We start from the raw sequence: 21,594 nt of genomic DNA, 5'->3' as shown, positions 1-21,594 counted from the left end.
CCGGTTTAGCCTGTCTGTTGCTTTAAATAAGTGCATCGGAATGGAATGCACTTCGAACATGGTATTGATCCAGAAGGCAAAGTCTGGAGATTGGCTAATACAAGTCACCAGACAACAAGGGTCTGCTATTGTAGCCAGTCTGTTGCTTTAAATCAGACCCCGACTCCACCCAAGAGCACATCGCTGCATCAGTAGGAGTGGACTTCTAACATGGTATTTGTCCAGAAGGCAAAGTCCCATGACTTCTGAAATGTTGTCATCAATTTTGCCTCAGAGCAGCTTGGGCTATGGTATACGCAGTCTGGGAAGAAATGGGTAAAGATTCTGAGAAAATGTCTTCTCAGAAAGAGCGACGTCATGCAGCAGAGATTAGCGTCGACATTTTTTCTGACACTAACTATTGCGTTTGGATTGAGGCAGCTGAGTTGGCCACTTGGGTATGAAAGGTGGAAAAGATCAACAACGCTGATTAGAACTGAGAAAGCCATTCAGGTGGATGGCAAATCATTTATCGGCTCTACCAGACAGAAGCCTAGACAATAGCATTCAGCCACTACCAGTGTTCTGAAGGGACACGCTGGCTTCGGGTGGAGAAAGAAGATTTCAATGACCGGGAATCGAACCCGGGCCGCGGCGGTGAGAGCGCCGAATCCTAGCCACTAGACCACCAGGGAGAGGTGTTCTTAGTGTACCCAGGCAGGCAAGGAAGAGGAAGTCAATGGCAAATACCGAATATGGATTTGATGCATTTTGGAGTCGCAAATACTGCTTTCTTCCGTCAGAACCAAGGTCTCCAAAATGGGGTGAAGGAGGCTCTTCTAGCTACAGCTGGTTAGCAGTGGATCGTCCTAGTCTTAACAGCGTTTTCAAAAGGAAAGCTTCTGTTCCCTGACCTAGGATCTGAACTGACAGCGAGTGTGTCGAATACTATTCCCCAGACAACAAGGGCCTGCCGGTTTAGCCTGTCTGTTGCTTTAAATAAGTGCATCGGAATGGAATGCACTTCAAACATGGTATTGATCCAGAAGGCAAAGTCTGGAGATTGGCTAATACAAGTCACCAGACAACAAGGGTCTGCTATTGTAGCCAGTCTGTTGCTTTAAATCAGACCCCGACTCCACCCAAGAGCACATCGCTGCATCAGTAGGAGTGGACTTCTAACATGGTATTTGTCCAGAAGGCAAAGTCCCATGACTTCTGAAATGTTGTCATCAATTTTGCCTCAGAGCAGCTTGGGCTATGGTATACGCAGTCTGGGAAGAAATGGGTAAAGATTCTGAGAAAATGTCTTCTCAGAAAGAGCGACGTCATGCAGCAGAGATTAGCGTCGACATTTTTTCTGACACTAACTATTGCGTTTGGATTAAGGCAGCTGAGTTGGCCACTTGGGTATGAAAGGTGGAAAAGATCAACAACGCTGATTAGAACTGAGAAAGCCATTCAGGTGGATGGCAAATCATTTATCGGCTCTACCAGACAGAAGCCTAGACAATAGCATTCAGCCACTACCAGTGTTCTGAAGGGACACGCTGGCTTCGGGTGGAGAAAGAAGATTTCCCTGACCGGGAATCGAACCCGGGCCGCGGCGGTGAGAGCGCCGAATCCTAGCCACTAGACCACCAGGGAGAGGTGTTCTTAGTGTACCCAGGCAGGCAAGGAAGAGGAAGTCAATGGCAAATACCGAATATGGAGTTGATGCATTTTGGAGTCGCAAATACTGCTTTCTTCCGTCAGAACCAAGGTCTCCAAAATGGGGTGAAGGAGGCTCTTCTAGCTACAGCTGGTTAGCAGTGGATCGTCCTAGTCTTAACAGCGTTTTCAAAAGGAAAGCTTCTGTTCCCTGACCTAGGATCTGAACTGACAGCGAGTGTGTCGAATACTATTCCCCAGACAACAAGGGCCTGCCGGTTTAGCCTGTCTGTTGCTTTAAATAAGTGCATCGGAATGGAATGCACTTCAAACATGGTATTGATCCAGAAGGCAAAGTCTGGAGATTGGCTAATACAAGTCACCAGACAACAAGGGTCTGCTATTGTAGCCAGTCTGTTGCTTTAAATCAGACCCCGACTCCACCCAAGAGCACATCGCTGCATCAGTAGGAGTGGACTTCTAACATGGTATTTGTCCAGAAGGCAAAGTCCCATGACTTCTGAAATGTTGTCATCAATTTTGCCTCAGAGCAGCTTGGGCTATGGTATACGCAGTCTGGGAAGAAATGGGTAAAGATTCTGAGAAAATGTCTTCTCAGAAAGAGCGACGTCATGCAGCAGAGATTAGCGTCGACATTTTTTCTGACACTAACTATTGCGTTTGGATTAAGGCAGCTGAGTTGGCCACTTGGGTATGAAAGGTGGAAAAGATCAACAACGCTGATTAGAACTGAGAAAGCCATTCAGGTGGATGGCAAATCATTTATCGGCTCTACGAGACAGAAGCCTAGACAATAGCATTCAGCCACTACCAGTGTTCTGAAGGGACACGCTGGCTTCGGGTGCAGAAAGAAGATTTCCCTGACCGGGAATCGAACCCGGGCCGCGGCGGTGAGAGCGCCGAATCCTAGCCACTAGACCACCAGGGAAAGGTGTTCTTAGAGTACCCAGGCAGGCAAGGAAGAGGAAGTCAATGGCAAATACCGAATATGGAGTTGATGCATTTTGGAGTCGCAAATACTGCTTTCTTCCGTCAGAACCAAGGTCTCCAAAATGGGGTGAAGGAGGCTCTTCTAGCTACAGCTGGTTAGCAGTGGATCGTCCTAGTCTTAACAGCGTTTTCAAAAGGAAAGCTTCTGTTCCCTGACCTAGGTTCTGAACTGACAGCGAGTGTGTCGAATACTATTCCCCAGACAACAAGGGCCTGCCGGTTTAGCCTGTCTGTTGCTTTAAATAAGTGCATCGGAATGGAATGCACTTCAAACATGGTATTGATCCAGAAGGCAAAGTCTGGAGATTGGCTAATACAAGTCACCAGACAACAAGGGTCTGCTATTGTAGCCAGTCTGTTGCTTTAAATCAGACCCCGACTCCACCCAAGAGCACATCGCTGCATCAGTAGGAGTGGACTTCTAACATGGTATTTGTCCAGAAGGCAAAGTCCCATGACTTCTGAAATGTTTTCATCAATTTTGCCTCAGAGCAGCTTGGGCTATGGTATACGCAGTCTGGGAAGAAATGGGTAAAGATTCTGAGAAAATGTCTTCTCAGAAAGAGCGACGTCATGCAGCAGAGATTAGCGTCGACATTTTTTCTGACACTAACTATTGCGTTTGGATTAAGGCAGCTGAGTTGGCCACTTGGGTATGAAAGGTGGAAAAGATCAACAACGCTGATTAGAACTGAGAAAGCCATTCAGGTGGATGGCAAATCATTTATCGGCTCTACCAGACAGAAGCCTAGACAATAGCATTCAGCCACTACCAGTGTTCTGAAGGGACACGCTGGCTTCGGGTGGAGAAAGAAGATTTCCCTGACCGGGAATCGAACCCGGGCCGCGGCGGTGAGAGCGCCGAATCCTAGCCACTAGACCACCAGGGAGAGGTGTTCTTAGAGTACCCAGGCAGGCAAGGAAGAGGAAGTCAATGGCAAATACCGAATATGGAGTTGATGCATTTTGGAGTCGCAAATACTGCTTTCTTCCGTCAGAACCAAGGTCTCCAAAATGGGGTGAAGGAGGCTCTTCTAGCTACAGCTGGTTAGCAGTGGATCGTCCTAGTCTTAACAGCGTTTTCAAAAGGAAAGCTTCTGTTCCCTGACCTAGGATCTGAACTGACAGCGAGTGTGTCGAATACTATTCCCCAGACAACAAGGGCCTGCCGGTTTAGCCTGTCTGTTGCTTTAAATAAGTGCATCGGAATGGAATGCACTTCAAACATGGTATTGATCCAGAAGGCAAAGTCTGGAGATTGGCTAATACAAGTCACCAGACAACAAGGGTCTGCTATTGTAGCCAGTCTGTTGCTTTAAATCAGACCCCGACTCCACCCAAGAGCACATCGCTGCATCAGTAGGAGTGGACTTCTAACATGGTATTTGTCCAGAAGGCAAAGTCCCATGACTTCTGAAATGTTGTCATCAATTTTGCCTCAGAGCAGCTTGGGCTATGGTATACGCAGTCTGGGAAGAAATGGGTAAAGATTCTGAGAAAATGTCTTCTCAGAAAGAGCGACGTCATGCAGCAGAGATTAGCGTCGACATTTTTTCTGACACTAACTATTGCGTTTGGATTAAGGCAGCTGAGTTGGCCACTTGGGTATGAAAGGTGGAAAAGATCAACAACGCTGATTAGAACTGAGAAAGCCATTCAGGTGGATGGCAAATCATTTATCGGCTCTACCAGACAGAAGCCTAGACAATAGCATTCAGCCACTACCAGTGTTCTGAAGGGACACGCTGGCTTCGGGTGGAGAAAGAAGATTTCCCTGACCGGGAATCGAACCCGGGCCGCGGCGGTGAGAGCACCGAATCCTAGCCACTAGACCACCAGGGAGAGGTGTTCTTAGAGTACCCAGGCAGGCAAGGAAGAGGAAGTCAATGGCAAATACCGAATATGGAGTTGATGCATTTTGGAGTCGCAAATACTGCTTTCTTCCGTCAGAACCAAGGTCTCCAAAATGGGGTGAAGGAGGCTCTTCTAGCTACAGCTGGTTAGCAGTGGATCGTCCTAGTCTTAACAGCGTTTTCAAAAGGAAAGCTTCTGTTCCCTGACCTAGGATCTGAACTGACAGCGAGTGTGTCGAATACTATTCCCCAGACAACAAGGGCCTGCCGGTTTAGCCTGTCTGTTGCTTTAAATAAGTGCATCGGAATGGAATGCACTTCAAACATGGTATTGATCCAGAAGGCAAAGTCTGGAGATTGGCTAATACAAGTCACCAGACAACAAGGGTCTGCTATTGTAGCCAGTCTGTTGCTTTAAATCAGACCCCGACTCCACCCAAGAGCACATCGCTGCATCAGTAGGAGTGGACTTCTAACATGGTATTTGTCCAGAAGGCAAAGTCCCATGACTTCTGAAATGTTGTCATCAATTTTGCCTCAGAGCAGCTTGGGCTATGGTATACGCAGTCTGGGAAGAAATGGGTAAAGATTCTGAGAAAATGTCTTCTCAGAAAGAGCGACGTCATGCAGCAGAGATTAGCGTCGACATTTTTTCTGACACTAATGCCCCATACACACGTGCAAATTATCTGCAGACTTTTGTCTGCAGACTTACCAAAACCATATAATATGAGGTCAAACCTAAACACTTTCAATTTGTATGCAATCCGGCAGGCCCTTGCACTACATAGAAAAGGTAAGTCTGCAGACAAAAGTCTGCAGATAATCTGCATGTGTGTATGGGGCATAACTATTGCGTTTGGATTAAGGCAGCTGAGTTGGCCACTTGGGTATGAAAGGTGGAAAAGATCAACAACGCTGATTAGAACTGAGAAAGCCATTCAGGTGGATGGCAAATCATTTATCGGCTCTACCAGACAGAAGCCTAGACAATAGCATTCAGCCACTACCAGTGTTCTGAAGGGACACGCTGGCTTCGGGTGGAGAAAGAAGATTTCCCTGACCGGGAATCGAACCCGGGCCGCGGCGGTGAGAGCGCCGAATCCTAGCCACTAGACCACCAGGGAGAGGTGTTCTTAGTGTACCCAGGCAGGCAAGGAAGAGGAAGTCAATGGCAAATACCGAATATGGAGTTGATGCATTTTGGAGTCGCAAATACTGCTTTCTTCCGTCAGAACCAAGGTCTCCAAAATGGGGTGAAGGAGGCTCTTCTAGCTACAGCTGGTTAGCAGTGGATCGTCCTAGTCTTAACAGCGTTTTCAAAAGGAAAGCTTCTGTTCCCTGACCTAGGATCTGAACTGACAGCGAGTGTGTCGAATACTATTCCCCAGACAACAAGGGCCTGCCGGTTTAGCCTGTCTGTTGCTTTAAATAAGTGCATCGGAATGGAATGCACTTCAAACATGGTATTGATCCAGAAGGCAAAGTCTGGAGATTGGCTAATACAAGTCACCAGACAACAAGGGTCTGCTATTGTAGCCAGTCTGTTGCTTTAAATCAGACCCCGACTCCACCCAAGAGCACATCGCTGCATCAGTAGGAGTGGACTTCTAACATGGTATTTGTCCAGAAGGCAAAGTCCCATGACTTCTGAAATGTTGTCATCAATTTTGCCTCAGAGCAGCTTGGGCTATGGTATACGCAGTCTGGGAAGAAATGGGTAAAGATTCTGAGAAAATGTCTTCTCAGAAAGAGCGACGTCATGCAGCAGAGATTAGCGTCGACATTTTTTCTGACACTAACTATTGCGTTTGGATTAAGGCAGCTGAGTTGGCCACTTGGGTATGAAAGGTGGAAAAGATCAACAACGCTGATTAGAACTGAGAAAGCCATTCAGGTGGATGGCAAATCATTTATCGGCTCTACGAGACAGAAGCCTAGACAATAGCATTCAGCCACTACCAGTGTTCTGAAGGGACACGCTGGCTTCGGGTGGAGAAAGAAGATTTCCCTGACCGGGAATCGAACCCGGGCCGCGGCGGTGAGAGCGCCGAATCCTAGCCACTAGACCACCAGGGAAAGGTGTTCTTAGAGTACCCAGGCAGGCAAGGAAGAGGAAGTCAATGGCAAATACCGAATATGGAGTTGATGCATTTTGGAGTCGCAAATACTGCTTTCTTCCGTCAGAACCAAGGTCTCCAAAATGGGGTGAAGGAGGCTCTTCTAGCTACAGCTGGTTAGCAGTGGATCGTCCTAGTCTTAACAGCGTTTTCAAAAGGAAAGCTTCTGTTCCCTGACCTAGGATCTGAACTGACAGCGAGTGTGTCGAATACTATTCCCCAGACAACAAGGGTCTGCCGGTTTAGCCTGTCTGTTGCTTTAAATAAGTGCATCGGAATGGAATGCACTTCAAACATGGTATTGATCCAGAAGGCAAAGTCTGGAGATTGGCTAATACAAGTCACCAGACAACAAGGGTCTGCTATTGTAGCCAGTCTGTTGCTTTAAATCAGACCCCGACTCCACCCAAGAGCACATCGCTGCATCAGTAGGAGTGGACTTCTAACATGGTATTTGTCCAGAAGGCAAAGTCCCATGACTTCTGAAATGTTGTCATCAATTTTGCCTCAGAGCAGCTTGGGCTATGGTATACGCAGTCTGGGAAGAAATGGGTAAAGATTCTGAGAAAATGTCTTCTCAGAAAGAGCGACGTCATGCAGCAGAGATTAGCGTCGACATTTTTTCTGACACTAACTATTGCGTTTGGATTAAGGCAGCTGAGTTGGCCACTTGGGTATGAAAGGTGGAAAAGATCAACAACGCTGATTAGAACTGAGAAAGCCATTCAGGTGGATGGCAAATCATTTATCGGCTCTACCAGACAGAAGCCTAGACAATAGCATTCAGCCACTACCAGTGTTCTGAAGGGACACGCTGGCTTCGGGTGGAGAAAGAAGATTTCCCTGACCGGGAATCGAACCCGGGCCGCGGCGGTGAGAGCGCCGAATCCTAACCACTAGACCACCAGGGAGAGGTGTTCTTAGTGTACCCAGGCAGGCAAGGAAGAGGAAGTCAGGGGCAAATACCGAATATGGAGTTGATGCATTTTGGAGTCGCAAATACTGCTTTCTTCCGTCAGAACCAAGGTCTCCAAAATGGGGTGAAGGAGGCTCTTCTAGCTACAGCTGGTTAGCAGTGGATCGTCCTAGTCTTAACAGCGTTTTCAAAAGGAAAGCTTCTGTTCCCTGACCTAGGATCTGAACTGACAGCGAGTGTGTCGAATACTATTCCCCAGACAACAAGGGCCTGCCGGTTTAGCCTGTCTGTTGCTTTAAATAAGTGCATCGGAATGGAATGCACTTCAAACATGGTATTGATCCAGAAGGCAAAGTCTGGAGATTGGCTAATACAAGTCACCAGACAACAAGGGTCTGCTATTGTAGCCAGTCTGTTGCTTTAAATCAGACCCCGACTCCACCCAAGAGCACATCGCTGCATCAGTAGGAGTGGACTTCTAACATGGTATTTGTCCAGAAGGCAAAGTCCCATGACTTCTGAAATGTTGTCATCAATTTTGCCTCAGAGCAGCTTGGGCTATGGTATACGCAGTCTGGGAAGAAATGGGTAAAGATTCTGAGAAAATGTCTTCTCAGAAAGAGCGACGTCATGCAGCAGAGATTAGCGTCGACATTTTTTCTGACACTAACTATTGCGTTTGGATTAAGGCAGCTGAGTTGGCCACTTGGGTATGAAAGGTGGAAAAGATCAACAACGCTGATTAGAACTGAGAAAGCCATTCAGGTGGATGGCAAATCATTTATCGGCTCTACCAGACAGAAGCCTAGACAATAGCATTCAGCCACTACCAGTGTTCTGAAGGGACACGCTGGCTTCGGGTGGAGAAAGAAGATTTCCCTGACCGGGAATCGAACCCGGGCCGCGGCGGTGAGAGCGCCGAATCCTAGCCACTAGACCACCAGGGAGAGGTGTTCTTAGTGTACCCAGGCAGGCAAGGAAGAGGAAGTCAATGGCAAATACCGAATATGGAGTTGATGCATTTTGGAGTCGCAAATACTGCTTTCTTCCGTCAGAACCAAGGTCTCCAAAATGGGGTGAAGGAGGCTCTTCTAGCTACAGCTGGTTAGCAGTGGATCGTCCTAGTCTTAACAGCGTTTTCAAAAGGAAAGCTTCTGTTCCCTGACCTAGGATCTGAACTGACAGCGAGTGTGTCGAATACTATTCCCCAGACAACAAGGGCCTGCCGGTTTAGCCTGTCTGTTGCTTTAAATAAGTGCATCGGAATGGAATGCACTTCAAACATGGTATTGATCCAGAAGGCAAAGTCTGGAGATTGGCTAATACAAGTCACCAGACAACAAGGGTCTGCTATTGTAGCCAGTCTGTTGCTTTAAATCAGACCCCGACTCCACCCAAGAGCACATCGCTGCATCAGTAGGAGTGGACTTCTAACATGGTATTTGTCCAGAAGGCAAAGTCCCATGACTTCTGAAATGTTGTCATCAATTTTGCCTCAGAGCAGCTTGGGCTATGGTATACGCAGTCTGGGAAGAAATGGGTAAAGATTCTGAGAAAATGTCTTCTCAGAAAGAGCGACGTCATGCAGCAGAGATTAGCGTCGACATTTTTTCTGACACTAACTATTGCGTTTGGATTAAGGCAGCTGAGTTGGCCACTTGGGTATGAAAGGTGGAAAAGATCAACAACGCTGATTAGAACTGAGAAAGCCATTCAGGTGGATGGCAAATCATTTATCGGCTCTACCAGACAGAAGCCTAGACAATAGCATTCAGCCACTACCAGTGTTCTGAAGGGACACGCTGGCTTCGGGTGGAGAAAGAAGATTTCCCTGACCGGGAATCGAACCCGGGCCGCGGCGGTGAGAGCGCCGAATCCTAGCCACTAGACCACCAGGGAGAGGTGTTCTTAGTGTACCCAGGCAGGCAAGGAAGAGGAAGTCAATGGCAAATACCGAATATGGAGTTGATGCATTTTGGAGTCGCAAATACTGCTTTCTTCCGTCAGAACCAAGGTCTCCAAAATGGGGTGAAGGAGGCTCTTCTAGCTACAGCTGGTTAGCAGTGGATCGTCCTAGTCTTAACAGCGTTTTCAAAAGGAAAGCTTCTGTTCCCTGACCTAGGATCTGAACTGACAGCGAGTGTGTCGAATACTATTCCCCAGACAACAAGGGCCTGCCGGTTTAGCCTGTCTGTTGCTTTAAATAAGTGCATCGGAATGGAATGCACTTCAAACATGGTATTGATCCAGAAGGCAAAGTCTGGAGATTGGCTAATACAAGTCACCAGACAACAAGGGTCTGCTATTGTAGCCAGTCTGTTGCTTTAAATCAGACCCCGACTCCACCCAAGAGCACATCGCTGCATCAGTAGGAGTGGACTTCTAACATGGTATTTGTCCAGAAGGCAAAGTCCCATGACTTCTGAAATGTTGTCATCAATTTTGCCTCAGAGCAGCTTGGGCTATGGTATACGCAGTCTGGGAAGAAATGGGTAAAGATTCTGAGAAAATGTCTTCTCAGAAAGAGCGACGTCATGCAGCAGAGATTAGCGTCGACATTTTTTCTGACACTAACTATTGCGTTTGGATTAAGGCAGCTGAGTTGGCCACTTGGGTATGAAAGGTGGAAAAGATCAACAACGCTGATTAGAACTGAGAAAGCCATTCAGGTGGATGGCAAATCATTTATCGGCTCTACGAGACAGAAGCCTAGACAATAGCATTCAGCCACTACCAGTGTTCTGAAGGGACACGCTGGCTTCGGGTGGAGAAAGAAGATTTCCCTGACCGGGAATCGAACCCAGGCCGCGGCGGTGAGAGCGCCGAATCCTAGCCACTAGACCACCAGGGAGAGGTGTTCTTAGAGTACCCAGGCAGGCAAGGAAGAGGAAGTCAATGGCAAATACTGAATATGGAGTTGATGCATTTTGGAGTCGCAAATACTGCTTTCTTCCGTCAGAACCAAGGTCTCCAAAATGGGGTGAAGGAGGCTCTTCTAGCTACAGCTGGTTAGCAGTGGATCGTCCTAGTCTTAACAGCGTTTTCAAAAGGAAAGCTTCTGTTCCCTGACCTAGGATCTGAACTGACAGCGAGTGTGTCGAATACTATTCCCCAGACAACAAGGGTCTGCCGGTTTAGCCTGTCTGTTGCTTTAAATAAGTGCATCGGAATGGAATGCACTTCAAACATGGTATTGATCCAGAAGGCAAAGTCTGGAGATTGGCTAATACAAGTCACCAGACAACAAGGGTCTGCTATTGTAGCCAGTCTGTTGCTTTAAATCAGACCCCGACTCCACCCAAGAGCACATCGCTGCATCAGTAGGAGTGGACTTCTAACATGGTATTTGTCCAGAAGGCAAAGTCCCATGACTTCTGAAATGTTGTCATCAATTTTGCCTCAGAGCAGCTTGGGCTATGGTATACGCAGTCTGGGAAGAAATGGGTAAAGATTCTGAGAAAATGTCTTCTCAGAAAGAGCGACGTCATGCAGCAGAGATTAGCGTCGACATTTTTTCTGACACTAACTATTGCGTTTGGATTAAGGCAGCTGAGTTGGCCACTTGGGTATGAAAGGTGGAAAAGATCAACAACGCTGATTAGAACTGAGAAAGCCATTCAGGTGGATGGCAAATCATTTATCGGCTCTACCAGACAGAAGCCTAGACAATAGCATGCAGCCACTACCAGTGTTCTGAAGGGACACGCTGGCTTCGGGTGGAGAAAGAAGATTTCCCTGACCGGGAATCGAACCCGGGCCGCGGCGGTGAGAGCGCCGAATCCTAGCCACTAGACCACCAGGGAGAGGTGTTCTTAGAGTACCCAGGCAGGCAAGGAAGAGGAAGTCAATGGCAAATACCGAATATGGAGTTGATGCATTTTGGAGTCGCAAATACTGCTTTCTTCCGTCAGAACCAAGGTCTCCAAAATGGGGTGAAGGAGGCTCTTCTAGCTACAGCTGGTTAGCAGTGGATCGTCCTAGTCTTAACAGCGTTTTCAAAAGGAAAGCTTCTGTTCCCTGACCTAGGTTCTGAACTGACAGCGAGTGTGTCGAATACTATTCCCCAGACAACAAGGGCCTGCCGGTTTAGCCTGTCTGTTGCTTTAAATAAGTGCATCGGAATGGAATGCACTTCAAACATGGTATTGATCCAGAAGGCAAAGTCTGGAGATTGGCTAATACAAGTCACCAGACAACAAGGGTCTGCTATTGTAGCCAGTCTGTTGCTTTAAATCAGACCCCGACTCCACCCAAGAGCACATCGCTGCATCAGTAGGAGTGGACTTCTAACATGGTATTTGTCCAGAAGGCAAAGTCCCATGACTTCTGAAATGTTGTCATCAATTTTGCCTCAGAGCAGCTTGGGCTATGGTATACGCAGTCTGGGAAGAAATGGGTAAAGATTCTGAGAAAATGTCTTCTCAGAAAGAGCGACGTCATGCAGCAGAGATTAGCGTCGACATTTTTTCTGACACTAACTATTGCGTTTGGATTAAGGCAGCTGAGTTGGCCACTTGGGTATGAAAGGTGGAAAAGATCAACAACGCTGATTAGAACTGAGAAAGCCATTCAGGTGGATGGCAAATCATTTATCGGCTCTACCAGACAGAAGCCTAGACAATAGCATTCAGCCACTACCAGTGTTCTGAAGGGACACGCTGGCTTCGGGTGGAGAAAGAAGATTTCCCTGACCGGGAATCGAACCCGAGCCGCGGCGGTGAGAGCGCCGAATCCTAGCCACTAGACCACCAGGGAGAGGTGTTCTTAGTGTACCCAGGCAGGCAAGGAAGAGGAAGTCAATGGCAAATACCGAATATGGAGTTGATGCATTTTGGAGTCGCAAATACTGCTTTCTTCCGTCAGAACCAAGGTCTCCAAAATGGGGTGAAGGAGGCTCTTCTAGCTACAGCTGGTTAGCAGTGGATCGTCCTAGTCTTAACAGCGTTTTCAAAAGGAAAGCTTCTGTTCCCTGACCTAGGATCTGAACTGACAGCGAGTGTGTCGAATACTATTCCCCAGACAACAAGGGCCTGCCGGTTTAGCCTGTCTGTTGCTTTAAATAAGTGCATCGGAATGGAATGCACTTCAAACATGGTATTGATCCAGAAGGCAAAGTCTGGAGATTGGCTAATACAAGTCACCAGACAACAAGGGTCTGCTATTGTAGCCAGTCTGTTGCTTTAAATCAGACCCCGACTCCACCCAAGAGCACATCGCTGCATCAGTAGGAGTGGACTTCTAACATGGTATTTGTCCAGAAGGCAAAGTCCCATGACTTCTGAAATGTTGTCATCAATTTTGCCTCAGAGCAGCTTGGGCTATGGTATACGCAGTCTGGGAAGAAATGGGTAAAGATTCTGAGAAAATGTCTTCTCAGAAAGAGCGACGTCATGCAGCAGAGATTAGCGTCGACATTTTTTCTGACACTAACTATTGCGTTTGGATTAAGGCAGCTGAGTTGGCCACTTGGGTATGAAAGGTGGAAAAGATCAACAACGCTGATTAGAACTGAGAAAGCCATTCAGGTGGATGGCAAATCATTTATCGGCTCTACCAGACAGAAGCCTAGACAATAGCATGCAGCCACTACCAGTGTTCTGAAGGGACACGCTGGCTTCGGGTGGAGAAAGAAGATTTCCCTGACCGGGAATCGAACCCGGGCCGCGGCGGTGAGAGCGCCGAATCCTAGCCACTAGACCACCAGGGAGAGGTGTTCTTAGAGTACCCAGGCAGGCAAGGAAGAGGAAGTCAATGGCAAATACCGAATATGGAGTTGATGCATTTTGGAGTCGCAAATACTGCTTTCTTCCGTCAGAACCAAGGTCTCCAAAATGGGGTGAAGGAGGCTCTTCTAGCTACAGCTGGTTAGCAGTGGATCGTCCTAGTCTTAACAGCGTTTTCAAAAGGAAAGCTTCTGTTCCCTGACCTAGGTTCTGAACTGACAGCGAGTGTGTCGAATACTATTCCCCAGACAACAAGGGCCTGCCGGTTTAGCCTGTCTGTTGCTTTAAATAAGTGCATCGGAATGGAATGCACTTCAAACATGGTATTGATCCAGAAGGCAAAGTCTGGAGATTGGCTAATACAAGTCACCAGACAACAAGGGTCTGCTATTGTAGCCAGTCTGTTGCTTTAAATCAGACCCCGACTCCACCCAAGAGCACATCGCTGCATCAGTAGGAGTGGACTTCTAACATGGTATTTGTCCAGAAGGCAAAGTCCCATGACTTCTGAAATGTTGTCATCAATTTTGCCTCAGAGCAGCTTGGGCTATGGTATACGCAGTCTGGGAAGAAATGGGTAAAGATTCTGAGAAAATGTCTTCTCAGAAAGAGCGACGTCATGCAGCAGAGATTAGCGTCGACATTTTTTCTGACACTAACTATTGCGTTTGGATTAAGGCAGCTGAGTTGGCCACTTGGGTATGAAAGGTGGAAAAGATCAACAACGCTGATTAGAACTGAGAAAGCCATTCAGGTGGATGGCAAATCATTTATCGGCTCTACCAGACAGAAGCCTAGACAATAGCATTCAGCCACTACCAGTGTTCTGAAGGGACACGCTGGCTTCGGGTGGAGAAAGAAGATTTCCCTGACCGGGAATCGAACCCGGGCCGCGGCGGTGAGAGCGCCGAATCCTAGCCACTAGACCACCAGGGAGAGGTGTTCTTAGAGTACCCAGGCAGGCAAGGAAGAGGAAGTCAATGGCAAATACCGAATATGGAGTTGATGCATTTTGGAGTCGCAAATACTGCTTTCTTCCGTCAGAACCAAGGTCTCCAAAATGGGGTGAAGGAGGCTCTTCTAGCTACAGCTGGTTAGCAGTGGATCGTCCTAGTCTTAACAGCGTTTTCAAAAGGAAAGCTTCTGTTCCCTGACCTAGGATCTGAACTGACAGCGAGTGTGTCGAATACTATTCCCCAGACAACAAGGGCCTGCCGGTTTAGCCTGTCTGTTGCTTTAAATAAGTGCATCGGAATGGAATGCACTTCAAACATGGTATTGATCCAGAAGGCAAAGTCTGGAGATTGGCTAATACAAGTCACCAGACAACAAGGGTCTGCTATTGTAGCCAGTCTGTTGCTTTAAATCAGACCCCGACTCCACCCAAGAGCACATCGCTGCATCAGTAGGAGTGGACTTCTAACATGGTATTTGTCCAGAAGGCAAAGTCCCATGACTTCTGAAATGTTGTCATCAATTTTGCCTCAGAGCAGCTTGGGCTATGGTATACGCAGTCTGGGAAGAAATGGGTAAAGATTCTGAGAAAATGTCTTCTCAGAAAGAGCGACGTCATGCAGCAGAGATTAGCGTCGACATTTTTTCTGACACTAACTATTGCGTTTGGATTAAGGCAGCTGAGTTGGCCACTTGGGTATGAAAGGTGGAAAAGATCAACAACGCTGATTAGAACTGAGAAAGCCATTCAGGTGGATGGCAAATCATTTATCGGCTCTACCAGACAGAAGCCTAGACAATAGCATTCAGCCACTACCAGTGTTCTGAAGGGACACGCTGGCTTCGGGTGGAGAAAGAAGATTTCCCTGACCGGGAATCGAACCCGGGCCGCGGCGGTGAGAGCGCCGAATCCTAGCCACAAGACCACCAGGGAGAGGTGTTCTTAGAGTACCCAGGCAGGCAAGGAAGAGGAAGTCAATGGCAAATACCGAATATGGAGTTGATGCATTTTGGAGTCGCAAATACTGCTTTCTTCCGTCAGAACCAAGGTCTCCAAAATGGGGTGAAGGAGGCTCTTCTAGCTACAGCTGGTTAGCAGTGGATCGTCCTAGTCTTAACAGCGTTTTCAAAAGGAAAGCTTCTGTTCCCTGACCTAGGATCTGAACTGACAGCGAGTGTGTCGAATACTATTCCCCAGACAACAAGGGCCTGCCGGTTTAGCCTGTCTGTTGCTTTAAATAAGTGCATCGGAATGGAATGCACTTCGAACATGGTATTGATCCAGAAGGCAAAGTCTGGAGATTGGCTAATACAAGTCACCAGACAACAAGGGTCTGCTATTGTAGCCAGTCTGTTGCTTTAAATCAGACCCCGACTCCACCCAAGAGCACATCGCTGCATCAGTAGGAGTGGACTTCTAACATGGTATTTGTCCAGAAGGCAAAGTCCCATGACTTCTGAAATGTTGTCATCAATTTTGCCTCAGAGCAGCTTGGGCTATGGTATACGCAGTCTGGGAAGAAATGGGTAAAGATTCTGAGAAAATGTCTTCTCAGAAAGAGCGACGTCATGCAGCAGAGATTAGCGTCGACATTTTTTCTGACACTAACTATTGCGTTTGGATTAAGGCAGCTGAGTTGGCCACTTGGGTATGAAAGGTGGAAAAGATCAACAACGCTGATTAGAACTGAGAAAGCCATTCAGGTGGATGGCAAATCATTTATCGGCTCTACCAGACAGAAGCCTAGACAATAGCATTCAGCCACTACCAGTGTTCTGAAGGGACACGCTGGCTTCGGGTGGAGAAAGAAGATTTCCCTGACCGGGAATCGAACCCAGGCGGTGAGAGCGCCGAATCCTAGCCACTAGACCACCAGGGAGAGGTGTTCTTAGAGTACCCAGGCAGGCAAGGAAGAGGAAGTCAATGGCAAATACCGAATATGGAGTTGATGCATTTTGGAGTCGCAAATACTGCTTTCTTCCGTCAGAACCAAGGTCTCCAAAATGGGGTGAAGGAGGCTCTTCTAGCTACAGCTGGTTAGCAGTGGATCGTCCTAGTCTTAACAGCGTTTTCAAAAGGAAAGCTTCTGTTCCCTGACCTAGGATCTGAACTGACAGCGAGTGTGTCGAATACTATTCCCCAGACAACAAGGGCCTGCCGGTTTAGCCTGTCTGTTGCTTTAAATAAGTGCATCGGAATGGAATGCACTTCAAACATGGTATTGATCCAGAAGGCAAAGTCTGGAGATTGGCTAATACAAGTCACCAGACAACAAGGGTCTGCTATTGTAGCCAGTCTGTTGCTTTAAATCAGACCCCGACTCCACCCAAGAGCACATCGCTGCATCAGTAGGAGTGGACTTCTAACATGGTATTTGTCCAGAAGGCAAAGTCCCATGACTTCTGAAATGTTGTCATCAATTTTGCCTCAGAGCAGCTTGGGCTATGGTATACGCAGTCTGGGAAGAAATGGGTAAAGATTCTGAGAAAATGTCTTCTCAGAAAGAGCGACGTCATGCAGCAGAGATTAGCGTCGACATTTTTTCTGACACTAACTATTGCGTTTGGATTAAGGCAGCTGAGTTGGCCACTTGGGTATGAAAGGTGGAAAAGATCAACAACGCTGATTAGAACTGAGAAAGCCATTCAGGTGGATGGCAAATCATTTATCGGCTCTACCAGACAGAAGCCTAGACAATAGCATTCAGCCACTACCAGTGTTCTGAAGGGACACGCTGGCTTCGGGTGGAGAAAGAAGATTTCCCTGACCGGGAATCGAAACCGGGCCGCGGCGGTGAGAGCGCCGAATCCTAGCCACTAGACCACCAGGGAGAGGTGTTCTTAGAGTACCCAGGCAGGCAAGGAAGAGGAAGTCAATGGCAAATACCGAATATGGAGTTGATGCATTTTGGAGTCGCAAATACTGCTTTCTTCCGTCAGAACCAAGGTCTCCAAAATGGGGTGAAGGAGGCTCTTCTAGCTACAGCTGGTTAGCAGTGGATCGTCCTAGTCTTAACAGCGTTTTCAAAAGGAAAGCTTCTGTTCCCTGACCTAGGTTCTGAACTGACAGCGAGTGTGTCGAATACTATTCCCCAGACAACAAGGGCCTGCCGGTTTAGCCTGTCTGTTGCTTTAAATAAGTGCATCGGAATGGAATGCACTTCAAACATGGTATTGATCCAGAAGGCAAAGTCTGGAGATTGGCTAATACAAGTCACCAGACAACAAGGGTCTGCTATTGTAGCCAGTCTGTTGCTTTAAATCAGACCCCGACTCCACCCAAGAGCACATCGCTGCATCAGTAGGAGTGGACTTCTAACATGGTATTTGTCCAGAAGGCAAAGTCCCATGACTTCTGAAATGTTGTCATCAATTTTGCCTCAGAGCAGCTTGGGCTATGGTATACGCAGTCTGGGAAGAAATGGGTAAAGATTCTGAGAAAATGTCTTCTCAGAAAGAGCGACGTCATGCAGCAGAGATTAGCGTCGACATTTTTTCTGACACTAACTATTGCGTTTGGATTAAGGCAGCTGAGTTGGCCACTTGGGTATGAAAGGTGGAAAAGATCAACAACGCTGATTAGAACTGAGAAAGCCATTCAGGTGGATGGCAAATCATTTATCGGCTCTACCAGACAGAAGCCTAGACAATAGCATTCAGCCACTACCAGTGTTCTGAAGGGACACGCTGGCTTCGGGTGGAGAAAGAAGATTTCCCTGACCGGGAATCGAACCCTGGCCGCGGCGGTGAGAGCGCCGAATCCTAGCCACTAGACCACCAGGGAAAGGTGTTCTTAGAGTACCCAGGCAGGCAAGGAAGAGGAAGTCAATGGCAAATACCGAATATGGAGTTGATGCATTTTGGAGTCGCAAATACTGCTTTCTTCCGTCAGAACCAAGGTCTCCAAAATGGGGTGAAGGAGGCTCTTCTAGCTACAGCTGGTTAGCAGTGGATCGTCCTAGTCTTAACAGCGTTTTCAAAAGGAAAGCTTCTGTTCCCTGACCTAGGATCTGAACTGACAGCGAGTGTGTCGAATACTATTCCCCAGACAACAAGGGCCTGCCGGTTTAGCCTGTCTGTTGCTTTAAATAAGTGCATCGGAATGGAATGCACTTCAAACATGGTATTGATCCAGAAGGCAAAGTCTGGAGATTGGCTAATACAAGTCACCAGACAACAAGGGTCTGCTATTGTAGCCAGTCTGTTGCTTTAAATCAGACCCCGACTCCACCCAAGAGCACATCGCTGCATCAGTAGGAGTGGACTTCTAACATGGTATTTGTCCAGAAGGCAAAGTCCCATGACTTCTGAAATGTTGTCATCAATTTTGCCTCAGAGCAGCTTGGGCTATGGTATACGCAGTCTGGGAAGAAATGGGTAAAGATTCTGAGAAAATGTCTTCTCAGAAAGAGCGACGTCATGCAGCAGAGATTAGCGTCGACATTTTTTCTGACACTAACTATTGCGTTTGGATTAAGGCAGCTGAGTTGGCCACTTGGGTATGAAAGGTGGAAAAGATCAACAACGCTGATTAGAACTGAGAAAGCCATTCAGGTGGATGGCAAATCATTTATCGGCTCTACCAGACAGAAGCCTAGACAATAGCATTCAGCCACTACCAGTGTTCTGAAGGGACACGCTGGCTTCGGGTGGAGAAAGAAGATTTCCCTGACCGGGAATCGAACCCTGGCCGCGGCGGTGAGAGCGCCGAATCCTAGCCACTAGACCACCAGGGAGAGGTGTTCTTAGAGTACCCAGGCAGGCAAGGAAGAGGAAGTCAATGGCAAATACCGAATATGGAGTTGATGCATTTTGGAGTCGCAAATACTGCTTTCTTCCGTCAGAACCAAGGTCTCCAAAATGGGGTGAAGGAGGCTCTTCTAGCTACAGCTGGTTAGCAGTGGATCGTCCTAGTCTTAACAGCGTTTTCAAAAGGAAAGCTTCTGTTCCCTGACCTAGGATCTGAACTGACAGCGAGTGTGTCGAATACTATTCCCCAGACAACAAGGGCCTGCCGGTTTAGCCTGTCTGTTGCTTTAAATAAGTGCATCGGAATGGAATGCACTTCAAACATGGTATTGATCCAGAAGGCAAAGTCTGGAGATTGGCTAATACAAGTCACCAGACAACAAGGGTCTGCTATTGTAGCCAGTCTGTTGCTTTAAATCAGACCCCGACTCCACCCAAGAGCACATCGCTGCATCAGTAGGAGTGGACTTCTAACATGGTATTTGTCCAGAAGGCAAAGTCCCATGACTTCTGAAATGTTGTCATCAATTTTGCCTCAGAGCAGCTTGGGCTATGGTATACGCAGTCTGGGAAGAAATGGGTAAAGATTCTGAGAAAATGTCTTCTCAGAAAGAGCGACGTCATGCAGCAGAGATTAGCGTCGACATTTTTTCTGACACTAACTATTGCGTTTGGATTAAGGCAGCTGAGTTGGCCACTTGGGTATGAAAGGTGGAAAAGATCAACAACGCTGATTAGAACTGAGAAAGCCATTCAGGTGGATGGCAAATCATTTATCGGCTCTACCAGACAGAAGCCTAGACAATAGCATTCAGCCACTACCAGTGTTCTGAAGGGACACGCTGGCTTCGGGTGGAGAAAGAAGATTTCCCTGACCGGGAATCGAACCCTGGCCGCGGCGGTGAGAGCGCCGAATCCTAGCCACTAGACCACCAGGGAGAGGTGTTCTTAGAGTACCCAGGCAGGCAAGGAAGAGGAAGTCAATGGCAAATACCGAATATGGAGTTGATGCATTTTGGAGTCGCAAATACTGCTTTCTTCCGTCAGAACCAAGGTCTCCAAAATGGGGTGAAGGAGGCTCTTCTAGCTACAGCTGGTTAGCAGTGGATCGTCCTAGTCTTAACAGCGTTTTCAAAAGGAAAGCTTCTGTTCCCTGACCTAGGATCTGAACTGACAGCGAGTGTGTCGAATACTATTCCCCAGACAACAAGGGCCTGCCGGTTTAGCCTGTCTGTTGCTTTAAATAAGTGCATCGGAATGGAATGCACTTCAAACATGGTATTGATCCAGAAGGCAAAGTCTGGAGATTGGCTAATACAAGTCACCAGACAACAAGGGTCTGCTATTGTAGCCAGTCTGTTGCTTTAAATCAGACCCCGACTCCACCCAAGAGCACATCGCTGCATCAGTAGGAGTGGACTTCTAACATGGTATTTGTCCAGAAGGCAAAGTCCCATGACTTCTGAAATGTTGTCATCAATTTTGCCTCAGAGCAGCTTGGGCTATGGTATACGCAGTCTGGGAAGAAATGGGTAAAGATTCTGAGAAAATGTCTTCTCAGAAAGAGCGACGTCATGCAGCAGAGATTAGCGTCGACATTTTTTCTGACACTAACTATTGCGTTTGGATTAAGGCAGCTGAGTTGGCCACTTGGGTATGAAAGGTGGAAAAGATCAACAACACTGATTAGAACTGAGAAAGCCATTCAGGTGGATGGCAAATCATTTATCGGCTCTACCAGACAGAAGCCTAGACAATAGCATTCAGACACTACCAGTGTTCTGAAGGGACACGCTGGCTTCGGGTGGAGAAAGAAGATATCCCTGACCGGGAATCGAACCCGGGCCGCGGCGGTGAGAGCGCCAAATCCTAGCCACTAGACCACCAGGGAGAGGTGTTCTTAGAGTACCCAGGCAGGCAAGGAAGAGGAAGTCAATGGCAAATACCGAATATGGAGTTGATGCATTTTGGAGTCGCAAATACTGCTTTCTTCTGTCAGAACCAAGGTCTCCAAAATGGGGTGAAGGAGGCTCTTCTAGCTACAGCTGGTTAGCAGTGGATCGTCCTAGTCTTAACAGCGTTTTCAAAAGGAAAGCTTCTGTTCCCTGACCTAGGATCTGAACTGACAGCGAGTGTGTCGAATACTATTCCCCAGACAACAAGGGCCTGCCGGTTTAGCCTGTCTGTTGCTTTAAATAAGTGCATCGGAATGGAATGCACTTCAAACATGGTATTGATCCAGAAGGCAAAGTCTGGAGATTGGCTAATACAAGTCACCAGACAACAAGGGTCTGCTATTGTAGCCAGTCTGTTGCTTTAAATCAGACCCCGACTCCACCCAAGAGCACATCGCTGCATCAGTAGGAGTGGACTTCTAACATGGTATTTGTCCAGAAGGCAAAGTCCCATGACTTCTGAAATGTTGTCATCAATTTTGCCTCAGAGCAGCTTGGGCTATGGTATACGCAGTCTGGGAAGAAATGGGTAAAGATTCTGAGAAAATGTCTTCTCAGAAAGAGCGACGTCATGCAGCAGAGATTAGCGTCGACATTTTTTCTGACACTAACTATTGCGTTTGGATTAAGGCAGCTGAGTTGGCCACTTGGGTATGAAAGGTGGAAAAGATCAACAACGCTGAT

The sequence above is a fragment of the Pelophylax lessonae genome (assembly GCF_965119305.1).
Source record: "Pelophylax lessonae genome assembly, chromosome: 7".
NCBI lineage: Eukaryota > Metazoa > Chordata > Amphibia > Anura > Ranidae > Pelophylax > Pelophylax lessonae.
The sequence above is the reverse complement of the archived record's forward strand: the minus strand, read 5'-3'. Positions refer to the sequence as shown.